This window comes from Andrena cerasifolii, chromosome 1 (assembly GCF_050908995.1).
Source record: "Andrena cerasifolii isolate SP2316 chromosome 1, iyAndCera1_principal, whole genome shotgun sequence".
NCBI classification, from domain to species: Eukaryota; Metazoa; Arthropoda; class Insecta; order Hymenoptera; family Andrenidae; genus Andrena; species Andrena cerasifolii.
Genome location: NC_135118.1, coordinates 32,063,165 through 32,079,012, shown reverse-complemented (window position 1 = coordinate 32,079,012; position 15,848 = coordinate 32,063,165). Strand labels below are relative to the sequence as shown.

General features: G+C 42.0%; 1 protein-coding gene across 2 annotated transcripts in view; it reads left to right on the top strand.

Moving 5' to 3' along the window:
* LOC143375869 (protein bric-a-brac 1) overlaps positions 1-15,848 on the top strand; it is a 413,320-nt gene that overhangs the window by 62,498 nt on the left and 334,974 nt on the right. The window lies entirely within an intron of this gene.

Below are 15,848 nucleotides of genomic sequence, written 5' to 3'. Positions count from 1 at the left end.
GTGAATCTAGGGTAAATCCGGGAGACGCGGGATGGCCGGTGAGTTGGTCGAGTCGCTATATTTCAGACTCTAAAAACGCGTTAAAATACAGACCAATTACTTATTTAGAAGCCAAACAGTTGAATGAATAGCGTCACTTCGCTTCCTTCTGTATCTTTCTGGATTTATAGGCTATAAAAGGTAAATTGAGGTTACATTTAGCCTCTTTTGTTACACAACTGTGTACAGAATCGTATTTAAAATATACTTCTAGGTTTATTTCCGTTTAATGTTTAGGATAATGAGATAAGGTAAAAGTACCTATTATGGAACGAAAGTTCGGAAAGATTAGAATTTTCATCAAATTCGAGTTAATAAATTTACAAAATGTTAAAAATCTTTTAACTATATAAAAAGCCAGTTCTTTTAGAAATAAAAATGACTTTTTGTAACTTAATCTGATGTATAAAATTAATTTTATTAACAAAATACTAATAGGACTCGTATGTACCTATTATGAAACAGAATTTCTGCACGTGTACCGCTGTTCCATAAATTATGGAGCTTTTAAATTTACTTTGTTATTCGATTCTAGTTTTTAAGGTTTTTAATTATATAAAGACGGAAAGAACAAAGTGAAATTAATTCATAACATGCACTAAATAATTAAAAAATGACGTATAAATTTATGACAATTATTTTAATTTTAAATCAATTTTTAAAAATTATTTGAGGTAGGAATTAAACAAATAGAAAAATCTTCATTAGTATTCATTACTATTTAATAATAACGGCTTAATATATATACTGGGGAAAGTACAGTAGAATGGGAGACGGGAGAAGGTACAGTAGACCGGGAGACCAGGGATGGTTTATAGTTATAATTTTTGCATTTTCTTTTGTTTATTTTTTACTTTTCATCATTATTTTATTGTTATTTTTGTTTATTTATTTTATTCATTCACTTTTCTATTCATTTGCCTTGCTAATTGCCGGTAGGTCGTTCACTTTTTCTTTGATGTGTTCTTTACTTGCTTAGCGTCAACAAATTAAATATCAATGAATCTGTAGTTGTATTCACTCATAAGTAATTTTACTTTATTCTTTGTTAATTTTCCATGAATAATTATGCGAGTGGTCTCTGCCAACGACGAAAACCATTTCTCCCGGCACCTCAGGAAAGGTGGTCACATGTCACGACTTCAGTTATCAATCCAATTTTCAGCAAATATTGTCTTAAAGCAAATATCGATCACTTTTTTTGAATCTGCATAAAATTTTGAACAGATTAGGTTCATTCTGTTAAAATAAATAATATCACTACTAGTTTAATAGCCATTTTAAATTAGATCGACCTTGTCTCCCGGATTTACCCTACTATCAGTGGTAGCACGCTCCTTCCCGCGTTGGTTTATCACACGCACGGGACAGCCCCGTCAGATACGAGTCCAAGTCATCTTGCACGGTAACTTGGAAGCGTGAAAACGTTAGGCGACTAGTATCTCGGTCGGAGTTGGCTTTGATTCGCGCAAGAATCGCTCGGGTTGCTCGGCGCGGCTGCCCGGACCAGCGGGTTAACGAGATCGGCAGACATTTTAAAAGGACAGAGCACCGCTGCCGAGTGGTGCCCCCCTTCAATTATTCAGGCGCAATTAACACGTCAATAGGTCCGTTGCACCTGGCTGCCGGGGCCGTCTTCCGCCAAATGTGTACGTACGTTCGTGAAATGGCACGGGCAACCGACTTCTGTTCCTTTCTCTTATCTCGCTTCCTCTGCTCCGCCCGCCTACTTTCCCTTCTTCCGTTCTCTCGAGTAGCCGCGTCGGCCCGCGAAGCTTCTCCGCGGACCCAACGTCTCTCTCGCAGTGTTTTGCGCGATTATCATGTACGCTGGCCCGACTAAATAACTTGGATAAGACGCCTGGCGGGTCCGGTAGGTTAATAGAGGCCGCGATTGTACTCGGGAAGCGGAGTACGACTTTCTTGAAATTCTTTTGGCTGAGAAGGATGTCGAACCTCGCGGTGGTCGTTCGAATGAGAAGGTAGACGACGAGATGATGAAGTCGTCTGCCTTAATCCAGCGATATTGTATTTATACGCGTGGGTAGGTCGGCCTTGTTGCCGTTTAGATATATTCGCGTGCCTAACGAACGTAGACGCGTAGATATAGCATCGGTACAGGTATATGGAGAATGGCGCAGAAGGGTGCGGGGAGGGAGGAGAAACGGGGGATGAAATGCGGGGTCGCAAGTCGGTATTGTCGTCGGTTACAAATCAAATACCCGATATCATTGTTTGGTACAAGCCAGGCACCCGGCCACCCACCCACTCCCCTTTTATGCCACCCCTTTCTGCAACGTTAACCTCGCGCGCAACCTGCACGCCCTGTCGCCGCGACTACGACTAATAAATGCTGCCAGACCTTCCCCCTAGCGTAGGCCTAAGTGTTGCGGCCAACCACCACTACCGATTCCAACTCCGCACGCTCGATCCCTAAGTAGTTCACACCCCCTTTTCCCGATATCAAAGAATTTTCAAAGAAAAGGGATGCATTTTAGCTCGGAAAGATGGGGACCGACGGTTGCAATCGACGGCTCGATGCAAGGCGGCAAGATAGCCTCTCCAACAGAGAATAATTCACGGCTCGATAGAAGCACGAGTAGAACAGCTCGGCTGCTCTGTACGCGTACAAGGGAAGATCCCGAGCCCGAAAATTCAAAAAAATTCTGAAACTTTGTTAATATGGAGGGGATTTCCTCCTGATTACAACGCAATTTTTGTTTGCTGCCCAAATTTACTCGAACAGGGTGATATTAACCCTTGAAAATTCGGCTACTTTCCGATTTTGTGTTATAACTCGCGAACTGTAAGAGATAGAAAAAAAGTTTCAAGGTAAAAATTACTTGTTTTAATTAGATCTAGCATTTGGTAAAACAATTATTTTACAGTTCCCTAGTTATCACATAAAATTGGAAAATAACCGAATTTTCAGGGGTCAATTACACCCCATTAGAGTGAATTTAGGCAGTAAACAAAAATTGCGATGTAATCAGGAGGAAATTCACTTCATATTCACAAAGGTTCAGAATTTTTTGAATTTCCAGGTTCAGGATGTTCTCTTGTTAGCAGGGCTTGAATAGGTTTCGAAAATAACTGTTTCAAACTTTATATAAAGGTTCTGACTGAAAGAGTTATATGAAGAACCTTTATTCGGAATAACCGTTGTAAAGAACCTAAATATCAGACTATATAAGTATAAGTTACGGCTCCTATATAGCTCTATAACTTTTATTTTTTAGGTTCTATAACTTTTATTTTTTAGGTTCTATAACTTTTATTTTTTTGGTTCTATAACTTTTATTTTTTAAATTCTATAACTTTTATTTTTTAGGTTCTATAACTTTTATTTTTTAGGTTCTATAACTTTTATTTTTTAGGTTCTATAACTTTTATTTTTAGGTTCTATAACTTTTATTTTTTAGGTTCTATAACTTTTATTTTTTAGGTTCTATAAGTTTTATTTTTTAGGTTCTATAACTTTTATTTTTTAGGTTCTATAACTTTTATTTTTTAGGTTCTATAACTTTTATTTTTTAGGTTCTATAACTTTTATTTTTTAGGTTCTATAACTTTTATTTTTTAGGTTCTATAACTTTTATTTTTTAGGTTCTATAACTTTTATTTTTTAGGTTCTATAACTTTTATTTTTTAGGTTCTATAACTTTTATTTTTTAGGTTCTATAACTTTTATTTTTTAGGTTCTATAACTTTTATTTTTTAGGTTCAATAACTTTTATTTTTTAGGTTCTATATAAGTTACAAAGCGGTTATATTTGCTTACTTATTTATAATAATTTTTAAACAATTTGGTTACACAGAGTAATCTATAGTTGTAATATGTTGTGATTTCATTTACTGTAAAATTCTGTACAGTCGTTACAAGAATCAGTTCTTATATAGAACCTAAAAAATAAAAGTTATAGAACTTAAAAAATAAAAGTTATATAGCTATATATGAACCGTAACTTATACTTATATAGTCTGATATTTAGGTTCTTTATAACGGTTATTCCGAATAAAGGTTCTTCATAACTCTTTCAAGAACCGAAATCTTTATAATAACGGTTTCAAGCCCTGCTTGTTAGCCTCCGCCGAGCTGTCGTCGTATTGCATTAATTCATAGATCGCGCATTTCTTCGGATACGTTGGTGTCTACGCGCACGTGTCAGTTTCGCGAAGCTTTAGTGCCGTCAGTGCGAATGGTCTGTTTGTTTCAGTGAAAAGATATATTTCACCACTGACACTGACGCCACTGATCCTTCGCTCCGGCAGATGGAATTAGAAGAGAAGAAAAATATGAGACAACCGTACGGCGCGTCCTTGATCCACGTAATAATGGACCGGAAGGCAGCCAGTTGGAAATTATAGAGCGACAAGAATCGGTTGCCCAACAAACAGCGGTACGCGAGGTCCGAGGGCAGGCTCGATGGACCGTCGCAGGGGCGATCCGTCGGGAACAGGGAGCGATTTATCGACGAAGAATGCCCGGCATAGGGAGGAGAGCAAATCGTCGCGAATACGTGTTCTCGCTCAGTGATTCGTCAACATGGAATTTTACCTACAACTTTACCTGCTTCTAACTTCCACCGTTCTTCACAACGAAAGCAAGCTTACCCGTGACGAATAACGAGAAAGCTCGCGAGATGCAGGGCGACGGACATCGAAGGGTGTAATTAAAGGGACCTTTGGCGAGGGCGGAAGCACTGTCCCGTCGCCCTCGATCTCGCTGGAATTTCGGGGACACGAGCCAAGGTCGTTCACCGTTCGTCGAGGAAGCTGCGCCGCGACGGTTGGAGACAAATTATACTCGGCGGGTATTTCGAAGCGGAGGGAAAGTGGACGACGAAGAATACCCACGTCGGTGGAGCGGATGAGCCGAAAAGGATTAGCGACGTCGCGATCGCCCGTACTCTTAATCATAGATTCGAGCCGGGGTAATTAATCAGGGGGTTAATTACAACTTAGTCGGCGAGTCTATTCCTACATCGGCGAAGACTCGAAATATTCAGGCGCGGGGCGGCTTTCCTAGTAGAGGAGCGAGAGAGATGGCGCGCGAGGGATGAAGGGCGGCGAAGGTAGAGGGCGAGAGGAGAAGCGGAAGGGTGGAAGGAAGAGACGAGACTCGGCTAGGCACCGCAGGGGTAGGCGATTAATGATTCAGGGGCAGAATTTCGCGATGCTGAAATATTAAGCATACAACTCTCTCCCTCTTGCCCGCTCTTCTTCTCCTTCTGTCCCTTTTCCCTTGCCTGTTCTTCCTACACCCCCCTCCCCCTCCCCACAGCCCATTCGGCGGCCCCTCTCTCATCTTTCTCTTCGTTATCCCCCTCGAGCTTCCTTCTCGTACCCTCCACCCGTCCTTCCCTCGTCTCCTCTCCTTTCTTCCCCCGGTTGCTGCGTACCCCCTCGCGTTCTGCTCCTCTCTCTTCCTCCCTCGTCTACCCCGCCTCGCTGTATACGCACGATCCTTTCACGCTGCAAGCGCGTACACACGCATATGCATCAATGCTCTGTTCGCTCGCTCGCGCGCTTAGCTAGACGGCGGCAGCATCATCAATATTTCCCTTTGCTCATTGTTCTTGTACAATACGTACAAGGCTGCTGCCGTCTCTGTAATTCCGGGGGGAGCGGACAGAGCCAGACCAGGTAACGATTACCCTGGAAATGGCTAATTTCCAGCCACCCCATGGTCGTCACGCTCGCCGCGAAACTTCTCGCAAGACGTTCTCTTACGAGTTTTCCTCGTCAAGCTTTTTGAACAAACATTCGACTCCGTGGCCCTCCACGATCGAGCTCTAATCGTCGCTCTCGGAGCAACCGCAGGTTTGTAGTGTCGTTGACTCGGTTGCTTTTCGACTTGAGCTTCGTTTCTTTATGTATTTATTTATTTATTTATTACTGTCAACGGGACAAACACTTTAGTATACAGAGAGTGTGGATCTAACATCGACAGAAATTGTTCGGTCTGAGGAAACGCAATCAGCGAGCATTAAAAACTAAGGGGATAATCGTGCGACACTGCACTTAGGGTAGACCGGGTCGAATCGGATCACTTTGTGTTTGACGGTAAAAAAATACTAGTAAAAAAAACATTTGACCAGTACACCTTTGGCTCTATGATTAATAATGAAAAATAAAATCAAACTTAAAAATGTCTCTTCTGCAAACAAAAAACCAAAAAGTGAGAAATATCCGATTAACCCATAAATTTCTGAAAAAACTGAAATTTTCATAACAAAATCTTTAGAATCAACTTAAAGAAATTTAATTTAATGACAGTGAAGTCAAGTGATACTACTCAGCACACAGATCTGAAGGATATTGCCGTTTTTTGTCGCCTCTATCAGCACAACTCTCGTGGCATCACTCTTCTCAGATAATCTTCTGAAAGTGGACGAATTAATTTTTCACCGGAGTAAATACAATGCCATCTTCTTGAGACGATTAATTTATTTATTTGTTTCGCCATTCCTCTAAATTTAATTTTTATCACAGCTTCCTTTATGTTTTTTTGGACACCGTGATCTCTGATTGCTCCTTTTTATGTACATACTAACCATCTGTATATAAACAATTACCATATGTATAATCATAAAAATACACAAATGAAAATAAAGAGTGATCCGATTCACCCCAAATAACGTAAAATCCGATTAGCCCCATATATAAGTATTGCAAGGGGTGTAGATTACATAAACATATTATGATAAAATAGTCTAAAATACACCAAATACTAAAATTGAACACCGTGCAAACTAATAACGACAAACACATTAGAATTTTCAAGCTTACTTTTTATTTTAAATACGAAATTGCAGATTTCGTAGGTTAGATTCGGGCCAAAATTGTAACGTTCGTACGCGTCCATCTCACTGAAAACGTATGCAAGCTCTAAATAACGACATAAAACAATTAACGGGCTTTTGCGGTAGAACGATCGGAATGCTCATTTCTATCGCGATGTACGAAATATGTACTAAATTCTTATTTTGATCCGATTCGTCCTGTGATCCGATTCGACCCTGTGTAGGTGATTTCGAAGGGTGTTAAGGGGAATAGAAAGCAAGTAAATATCAGAGAGACAATTGATTTGCTTTATACAATATTCTTGAGCAGCTGTTGAGCGTAGAGCCCAAATCTCTATTTACAATTGGGCCTACAAACTAGTTATACAGAGATCTACCAACCCCCGAAAGGCACAAGATCAGTTAAAAGCGGTATGGATCCCATTATCTCGTGATCTTTATTTTGCAAAAAATGACCAACCCAGAGAACAGCTCTTACATTCTACAATTATGAAAACTGCCAAGCCTGAATTCCACTTTAGGCTTTACAAATAAAAGCTGCAGAAAATTAAAAATGAAAATTAACAGACAATACCAAGAAATAATATATACCTAGAGGAAACAAAACTACTTGTCTTTAAAAATTAAAATCTTCAAATTAAAAGATCATCGAGGGTTGGTAGCTTTCTGCATAACTAAACAGGCCCAATTATGCTCCCCACTAGGTGTTCACTATAGCCTTCGTGGATTCGCGATTCGACAGGAGACGCTGGAAGCGAAACAGCTCGGGCAGGAGCGCGCGAAATCTTTTGCGTGGCGACAGCAGCCCGCTGTCGCGGGGGGTAGTGGCGGGGAAATCCCAGCACCGATGTTTTACAGCTTTATTTCGTTGCGCGGTACGCAGCGAGTCGGCCGTTTCCGTCCATTTTTCTCGTCTCGTATTTTTTCATAACTGGTCCCTGCGAGCGCCGCTTGCCGTCGCGAAAGTACTGACTCGAAGCGCGTCGAGCCCTCGCCCCCAGTCGAATGGCGACAACTTCCCAGGATATTCGCAAGTTCTCGATCAGCCTGCAGAGGTGAATTTCCGCGAGTCGCTGCCAGCAGCGAGCAACGGAAGCTCGGGCGGTCGGTTCCCTTCGTTCCCCCGCGGCGGCGCAGCGCGGCGCGGCGTTCATCTCGCTGGCCGAGTCGAAATTTTTCCATTTCGCCGGGACGTAGGGCGTTAGTATACTGTTTGCAGTTAAACAATATTACGTAGTAAAATTTATGGCCGTAGTCCCCTTCCTGGGTTGAAGCTGGAGTTGGCCTCGCCTCGTCTCGCCTCGCCACACCCTTACAATGCGCTCGCTCTCTCGGCCTGCACGGTTCAAAGTATCAACGATATGAGAAATACGAGCGTTATAGCCGGTGCCACCCCTGCCTGCGTTACTGGCTGCTGCGATGATCCACGGCTTAGCGGACGCCACCCCAAGCACAATTCGCGCCCTTCATTCTGCTCGCTTTTTTTTTTCAAAACCGGAAAATTTAAACACTCGCCGGGTCGTCGGAAGTGCCATTTTATTTGCACGAACCGCGCAGCTTATCGCCAGTTGTTTGTCACCGTAGGGACATTCTCATCGAACGTATAACAGGATCAAAGCTTCCTGGTCAGAATCCTCTACGTTTCTTCCAACTAGAACACCCCTGTTTCTGCGCGGAGAAGACGAAGCTTCCGTCTCTCGCATCGTGTACTCGTAGGATGCGATGTTCCTCCTCGAGCGAGAGAAAACAGAGCTCCAGAGCCGCAACCGTGGGTGCGTTTCGGGGACACCGCGAACGATGCCGCCAGAATAACGCGCATTCGCACTTTTATCGCGACGCAATCTCGCGTCCCGTTTACGCTTCGCGGCGTGACCCGTAAAAACCGAGCAATATTCCTTGGTCGGGAATCCCACGCGCGTCGTTATTCGGATACAAGTTCAACGACTCGTTCGTCGTTTGCCATTGCCACGTTTGATTCGCGCTTTTACGCTTCTAATATCGCGGCTGTTCTTGCACGACAGCCCTCGACGTTCCTCGAGACGTGCTAGCGCGAGTGCGTTCCACGAGGAGGTTCGGAAACCAAGGCAAATTATAACCGTGTCGTGTTTGATAGCAAATGGCACCTACTGTGCCCCGATGGAAAGAAGTCGGTCGGGAAACTCTGTGGTCCGAATATCAGGTCCGAATAGTACATCCCTATTGGCCGGCGCGACAACGTCGACGAATACAAAGTAAGCAAACGGGACCACGGTACTTGGGTGAGTAGGTTGGTACACACGGCTTCTTTCCATCGGGCCACAGTACTTAGGTGAGTAGGTAGGTACACGCGGCTCAAAGGATTGTGGCCGATCGAGATTCGATTGTGGGATAGCTTACCATGCTTGGCCTTTTTTTGTTGTTAACATTCTACAGTATTTCATGAATATGGTTTGGGGCACTGCCAAGTAGGGCTGGGAGTATTTGTCGAATTTTTTGGTATTCGAATATTCGAATACTTCAGTTGCTCAATTATTTGGCGAATATAATTCGAATATTATCGGAATATCCAAGTATTCGAATATTATTCGAATATTATTCGAATATCCAAGTATTCGAATATTATTCGAATATCCAAGTATTCGAGTATTATTCGAATATCCAAGTATTCGAATATCATTCGAATATCCAAGTATTCGAATAATATTCGAATATCCAAGTATTGGAATATTATTCGAATATTTAAGTATTCTAATACTGATGTATTCGAATATTATGGTGTGAATTATAAATCAAGTTCTTTAGGTTCATTTGTTAGGGTGAAATCTTTTAAGCTAATTTTGACCCACTTCACACCATACTATTCGAATACTGATGTATTCGAATAGTATTCGAATAATAACATTCGAAGCATTCAAATACTCAAATATTCGAACTTTATTCGTAGCATTCGAATACTCAAATATTCGAAGTTGATTCGTAGCATTCGAATACTCAAATATTCGAAGTTTATTCGTAGCATTCGAATACTTGTAAAATATTCGAATATTAAATTATTCGAATAGTCCCGCCTAGAGCTCATCTATTTCGTGAGGGAAACATCACTGCGACGACATCTAATATGAGACACGTTCACGTGGTCCTGTCACAAAATTTAATATAACTAACCATGGTAAGCTATCCCACAATCGAATCTCGATCGGCCACAATCGTTTGAGCCGTGTGTACGTGGTGGAGAGAGAAAGTGTGACGTTTCTGAATTTCTTTTCCGCGATCCGAATATATCGCGTCGATAGGAATGTGGCTACATTCGTACGGTTCGTGGATCTGTAGATTTACAGATTTACAAAGCATAAAGCGCGGATCAAGTTGGTCAGTGATTGGCGAAGAAAGCGGAAGGACGAATTCCGAGGCGATGGGGCGACTGCGCTTGGAAAAGGACGAGAGAGGAGACGCGCTAGTCCCAAAATTCGCGTTAATAGCCATTTAGGAGTGTCTGCCAGAGTCGGAGGGACAGACGCGAACCGTCTCTTTGTACCCTTAATTTCATTAGGACGGCCATCTCTCCTTTCTACGGCGGAGCCGTAACTCCGTTATCGGGAAGCACGACTCCCTAAATACGATCGTTAATATTCTTGCTTGTCTCGAGAAAACGGCAGGCTGCGAAGCGTCGTTGTCGTTAAATAATCGTTTCCCCCCCTCCACCCCCTGTCGCAATCCAATTAGTCTGTCATAAAGCGCGGGCAACGAGGAGCCGGCCATCCCGGCATTCTTTAATTCGTCTCGAGTTTCACGCGAGAGATCGCGGCTTCGCCCTCGATCTCTGCCCGCGGCCTCGAAACGCATCGTCGATCGTCGCCGCCAAGGCGAAACCTTCCCCCCCACTCAAAAGTTACCGCCGCTACCTCGTTGAACTCACTTGTCGCGAGAACTCGGACCCACCGACGAAATCCTTTCGCTACCTGCCACGATTCGAGGGATTATTATTATTATTATTATTATTATTATTATTATTATTGTTATAATATATACGGGATAAAGTCCCATTAGTGTACAAGAGCAAAAACAGAGAAAAAGACAAAAAGAAAAAAGAAATAGCGATACACAGCGCATACAAAAAAGCATACAATACTTAAAGTAGGTAAATGGTTCGCACACTATAAACTCACGCACAACGAGGTTACATAAGTTTACATAAGTTTATCAAGAGCCTTGTTAAAGGAATAGGGTGATTCCGTGAAAAAATCAAGAGAATCGCCAAAAGCGTTTGCAGCATTGCAAATACGATTTATCGGGTCTGAGAAACCGTGATTCAACTTATAAACCGATGGATAAAAGGATTGTCTCAACCGCAAAGATTTTGCAGGGGCATAAAAATTAATTAACCGAAGGAATTGAGGACATTTTGTCATTCCATTGATCAACTTGAACACGAACGGAAAGTCAATGCGTACCCTCCTACTTTCAAGTGATTTCAAGTTAAGCAACTTCAAGACAGGCGTGTACTCGTGATCGTTATGCGACATATTACGTCCAGATTTGTACGCAACGAAACGCAGAAATTTATGCTGCGCCCTCTCTAACATTAATTTTAAGTCTAACAAGTGTGCAAAGTAGTAATTTAAGAGTACGCGGATCCCTGAAGTCTGCCGAACAGCGTTTCAAAAAACCAAGTGTCTTAGTAGATTCACTAGCGATGCGCAGATAATGTTTTGAATAGTTTAGCAGCGGCGTCAAATAAACACCTAGATCGAAAATTTCAGAGACGTGAGTTAAGATCGCGTCGCAAAGCTTATAGTCAAAAGATGCGGGGCAGATTCTTCGAGATGATCTCATTAAATAACATTTTGAGAGGTTTAGGGTCGTGTAGTTATTCGCACACCATCTCTCAAAATTTACAACGTCCATCTGTAAACCGTGACAGTCCTCGTTACAGGATATTCTCTTAAAGATCTTTAAATCATCCGCGTATAGTAAAAAATGGCTATGTTCGAAAATACACGATAGATCATTTATAAAAAGGTTAAAAAGTAAAGGACCAAGATGCGAGCCCTGAAGAACACCTGACAATACTGAGGTAGGTGACGAGCAGATACCAGCGACACGCGCAACCTGACTTCGGCCCCGCAAGTAGCTTTCAAACCATGAAAGCATAGCATTGCAGAAACCCATGGCAGATAACTTTGATACCAGAATGCTATGAGACACCGTATCAAACGCTTTCTTAAAGTCCGTAAATATGGTATCGACTTGAAAGTTGTGCTCCAGAGAGGATGATACATAACGCGAATAATACGAAAGATTTGTGACTGTTTATAGCGAAGGCATGAAACCATGTTGTTCTTCACAGATCAAATTAGTAACGCAAGGCTTAAGCTTGTCCACAGCTCAATCTTCAAATAATTTAGGAATGACATCAATAATACAAATCGATCTATAGTTACGAGCATCGGCCGAAACGCCAGACTTAAATACGGGAGTTATTGCACTTGTTTTCCATGCTTTTGGAAAAATTCCAGTGGATAAAGAGGTGTTAAAAATTATCCATAAAGCACGCGATAATATAAAGCTGCACGATTTAAAAAATATGGGCGGTATACCATCAACTCCTGGGCCCTAATGTACATCAAGATTATTTAGTCTTGAGAAGATGTCACCGATATTTACATTCAAACGCGCGATATGAACCGCGTTATTAGCAACTAGATTAGGTGCAACCCCAGTGTGCGATGTGTACACTGACTCGAAGTACGTTGCAAAGAGGTTTGCAATTGATTGCGCAGTATCAGCCCTCTCTTCACCATTCCACATAACTTTCGGAAGACACTGAGATTTGCGAGGACAATTTACATAATTCCAGAAAGACTTAATATTCTTGTCCACGTGTATTTGTCTTTAACATTTTGAACGAAATGAAAATAGTTGCTTTTGGAAAGTTTCTTACAAGAGCATCGAATCACAGAAAAATATAGATAGTCTTCGAGACTGTTAGTGTATTTATAAGCCTGGCGAGCCCGTTTTTTCAGGCGAATTAATCTAACTAATTGAGAAGAAAAGCATTTCGGATACTTATAATTTTTAGTACGGCATACAGGTACATAGGCATCGATAGCAGTACGTAGATGACGGTATAATAAATTAACAACCTCGTTAACTTCGACGTTCGACAGGGTCACATCCCATGGTATTGAATTCAGATAGTTACAAACACCAATGTAGTCTCCGCGCTTGAAGTCATACCTAAAGGATGAAGACTTTAAAAGACGCGTGTGTTGACCTTACATTAAAACACAATTTAACGACAAGAGGTGGATGGTATTTATCTCACGCAAGAAGACCATCCTCCGTCGCCGCAATCTCTATTTCAGGATCATTCGTAAATAACAAATCAAGCATAGATCCGTGTTGATTGAAAGTGGTATTCATCTGGAATATATTACAATAATTGAGATTCTCGACAAGGGCATCAATAGCATTCGACTCGTTCAGACTAATACCAGAACGAAATGATACGCACTCATCCCACACCGGGTGCGGCAAATTGAAATCGCCTATCAAATATACCTGCCTATTTGGATATAAGTCGACGATGTTTGTCGTACAACTACTAAAGTCTACGTAGAATGACGAAGATGACGCCGGTGGAAAATATACTGTCGCGAATAAAGTAGATTTAGAGCCAAATTGTACAAGAATAGCTAGTTGCTCTATATGCTGACAATTTAACTAAATAACATTGCTTCGTAGAGAGCTCTTCACGACAATAAGAACACCGCCACCTCTAGATGAGCCACTAGTGAGCGCTGACCCATCACACCGATAAACATCGTATCCAATAAAACCAAGCTCAGCGGTTGATACGTCCCTATTTAGCCACGTTTCGCCTAATATAATGACATCGTAGCATTGTAACGAACATGCGACCTCACGATTATCAATCCTCAGATATTCGAGGCTGCACTCGATCGACCGAGTGGTCTCAACGAGCAGGCTTTACGCGAATGTGAATCGCTTGGAATTGGAGAAGTAATCGTGGTTACCTTTCGCCTCGACTCGTGCCATTTCCACATATTCGACGACATTTGCTGCGGCGGAGTCAACGGAGTATCGAACTTCTGAGGCACAAGTTCATACGCTTAAAAGATGAAGGTTACGCGTCCCGGAGTCTCTTGCGAGCTTAAACGTCACGGGGCACAGATTCTGCACGAGTTTAACTCGAATTCGATTTAGTTTCTCATAGCAAATTGCCACTGACCACTGGTGATCATTCGGCACACGAATCATCTTCGAACCTCTGCTTCGCTATCGTTGAAAGTATCTTTTCGAAATGCTCCACGTTTATTTTGAATCACCTCTGCTGGCTCTCTAAGTTCAACCTGACGACTTCTGCGGCGCGTATAACACATGGGTTAGTTGTATACCTATAATGTGATATTTAGATAGATAAGTAGGACAATCCGGAGCTGTTCGAGCACTCGGAAGAAGCGAGCCGGGATGTACTCGGTTCGAATAACCGAAACGAGTCGAGTGCTCGAATGAACCGAGCGGCTCGAATGAAGCGAGTAGCTCGAAAAAACCGAGCGGCTTGAAACAATCGGGTTGCTCGAACGATCCGAGCAGTTCGAATCTGTTCCGGGAATATTAAAGTTTCCAAGCTGCCCCACTGCAATGCAGTGGCTGCATTCAATACGAATGCTTAGAATTTTGCAAGCTGTATTAACCCTTTCGCTACTACGGATGACTATATTCGTCCAATGCGAAGCGTTTACATTTCAAAATAGCAAGCGTGCAATGCAAATTTTCGTACGACAGTTACAGACAAAAAACATTTACGCTAAAAAAAACTGGTCGTTGTAAATGCAATTATAGGAACAATATTATTTGATCTACATTCGAATATTGAGTTTAATATGAAAACGAGTACGAGTATAGTTTCCGGCAGAGGGAACTGTAGCGAAAGCGATAAGAAAAGGCGTACAGTAATAAGTTCACTGATTCCGAATGCGACGATAGGATTTGTAAAAATTAATTTGTTTAAACAATCTGTTTAACAGATTATATTGTAAACAAATTTTAGAATACACAGATTTGTTAAGTTGTTTTCCTCGCAGAACACGATTCTATGTGTACCAAAACATGTAATTTTGCAATAATTTGTTTAAACAAATTGTTTGCGCCATTTTCACCGCCAAATTCGTTTTCAGCGAGCAAAAATTCATCGGGAACGATACATTTCGTTAAGGTTCAAAAACTTTGTCGGATAGTGTAATCATTATATCTATTCCATTAGAAAAACACACGATAACACATTATTATTATTATTATTATATACGGGGAAAACCCTTTAGAGTACATAATATACAGGTAAATACAAGTAAGATTAAACCGTCCGCGTAGTACAAAACAATACAACGCTAAAACGCTACAGCGAGGTTGAAAGATTATACTAAGAGTTGGTCAAACGATTGATTCCGAAAATTTATCCGAAACATTTATCATACTCGATATAACGAACTATTCAATAATATCGACCTGCACGAAAGATGTACATTGTACACTAGATTGTTTCAAGCCGCTCGAAACACGTTCGAACTGCTCTGTTCTTTCGAGCTGCTCGCTTTACTCGAGCTGCTCGCTTCATTCGAGCCGCTCGGTTCTTTCCAGCGCTCGGATCGGATCGGAAACCGAGTCTCGGCTCGAATCGAATTTCGAGCTACTCGAACAGCTCTAGGACAATCGCGTGGAAATATCCGAGTATCTTCCCGAAACGAGAGGTTGGAAAAAGAGCGACTGGAGGGGATGGCGAGAAGGTGTCGTCGGTCAGAGTTTCCTCCGCGGGGAGATCGTTTCTGAAGTAAATCAGGAAATCAGGAAATCAGGAAATCGCGAAAGAGCGTTGGCATCGGTAGCGGCAGATGACGTGGACGTTCCGCGTCCACGTCGGCGTCGCGATGAACGGTGACGCTAGGGGCGAGAGTGCGAGCCACAGCGGAAACAGTAACGGCGGAGGACCGAGAAGGAAAGGGG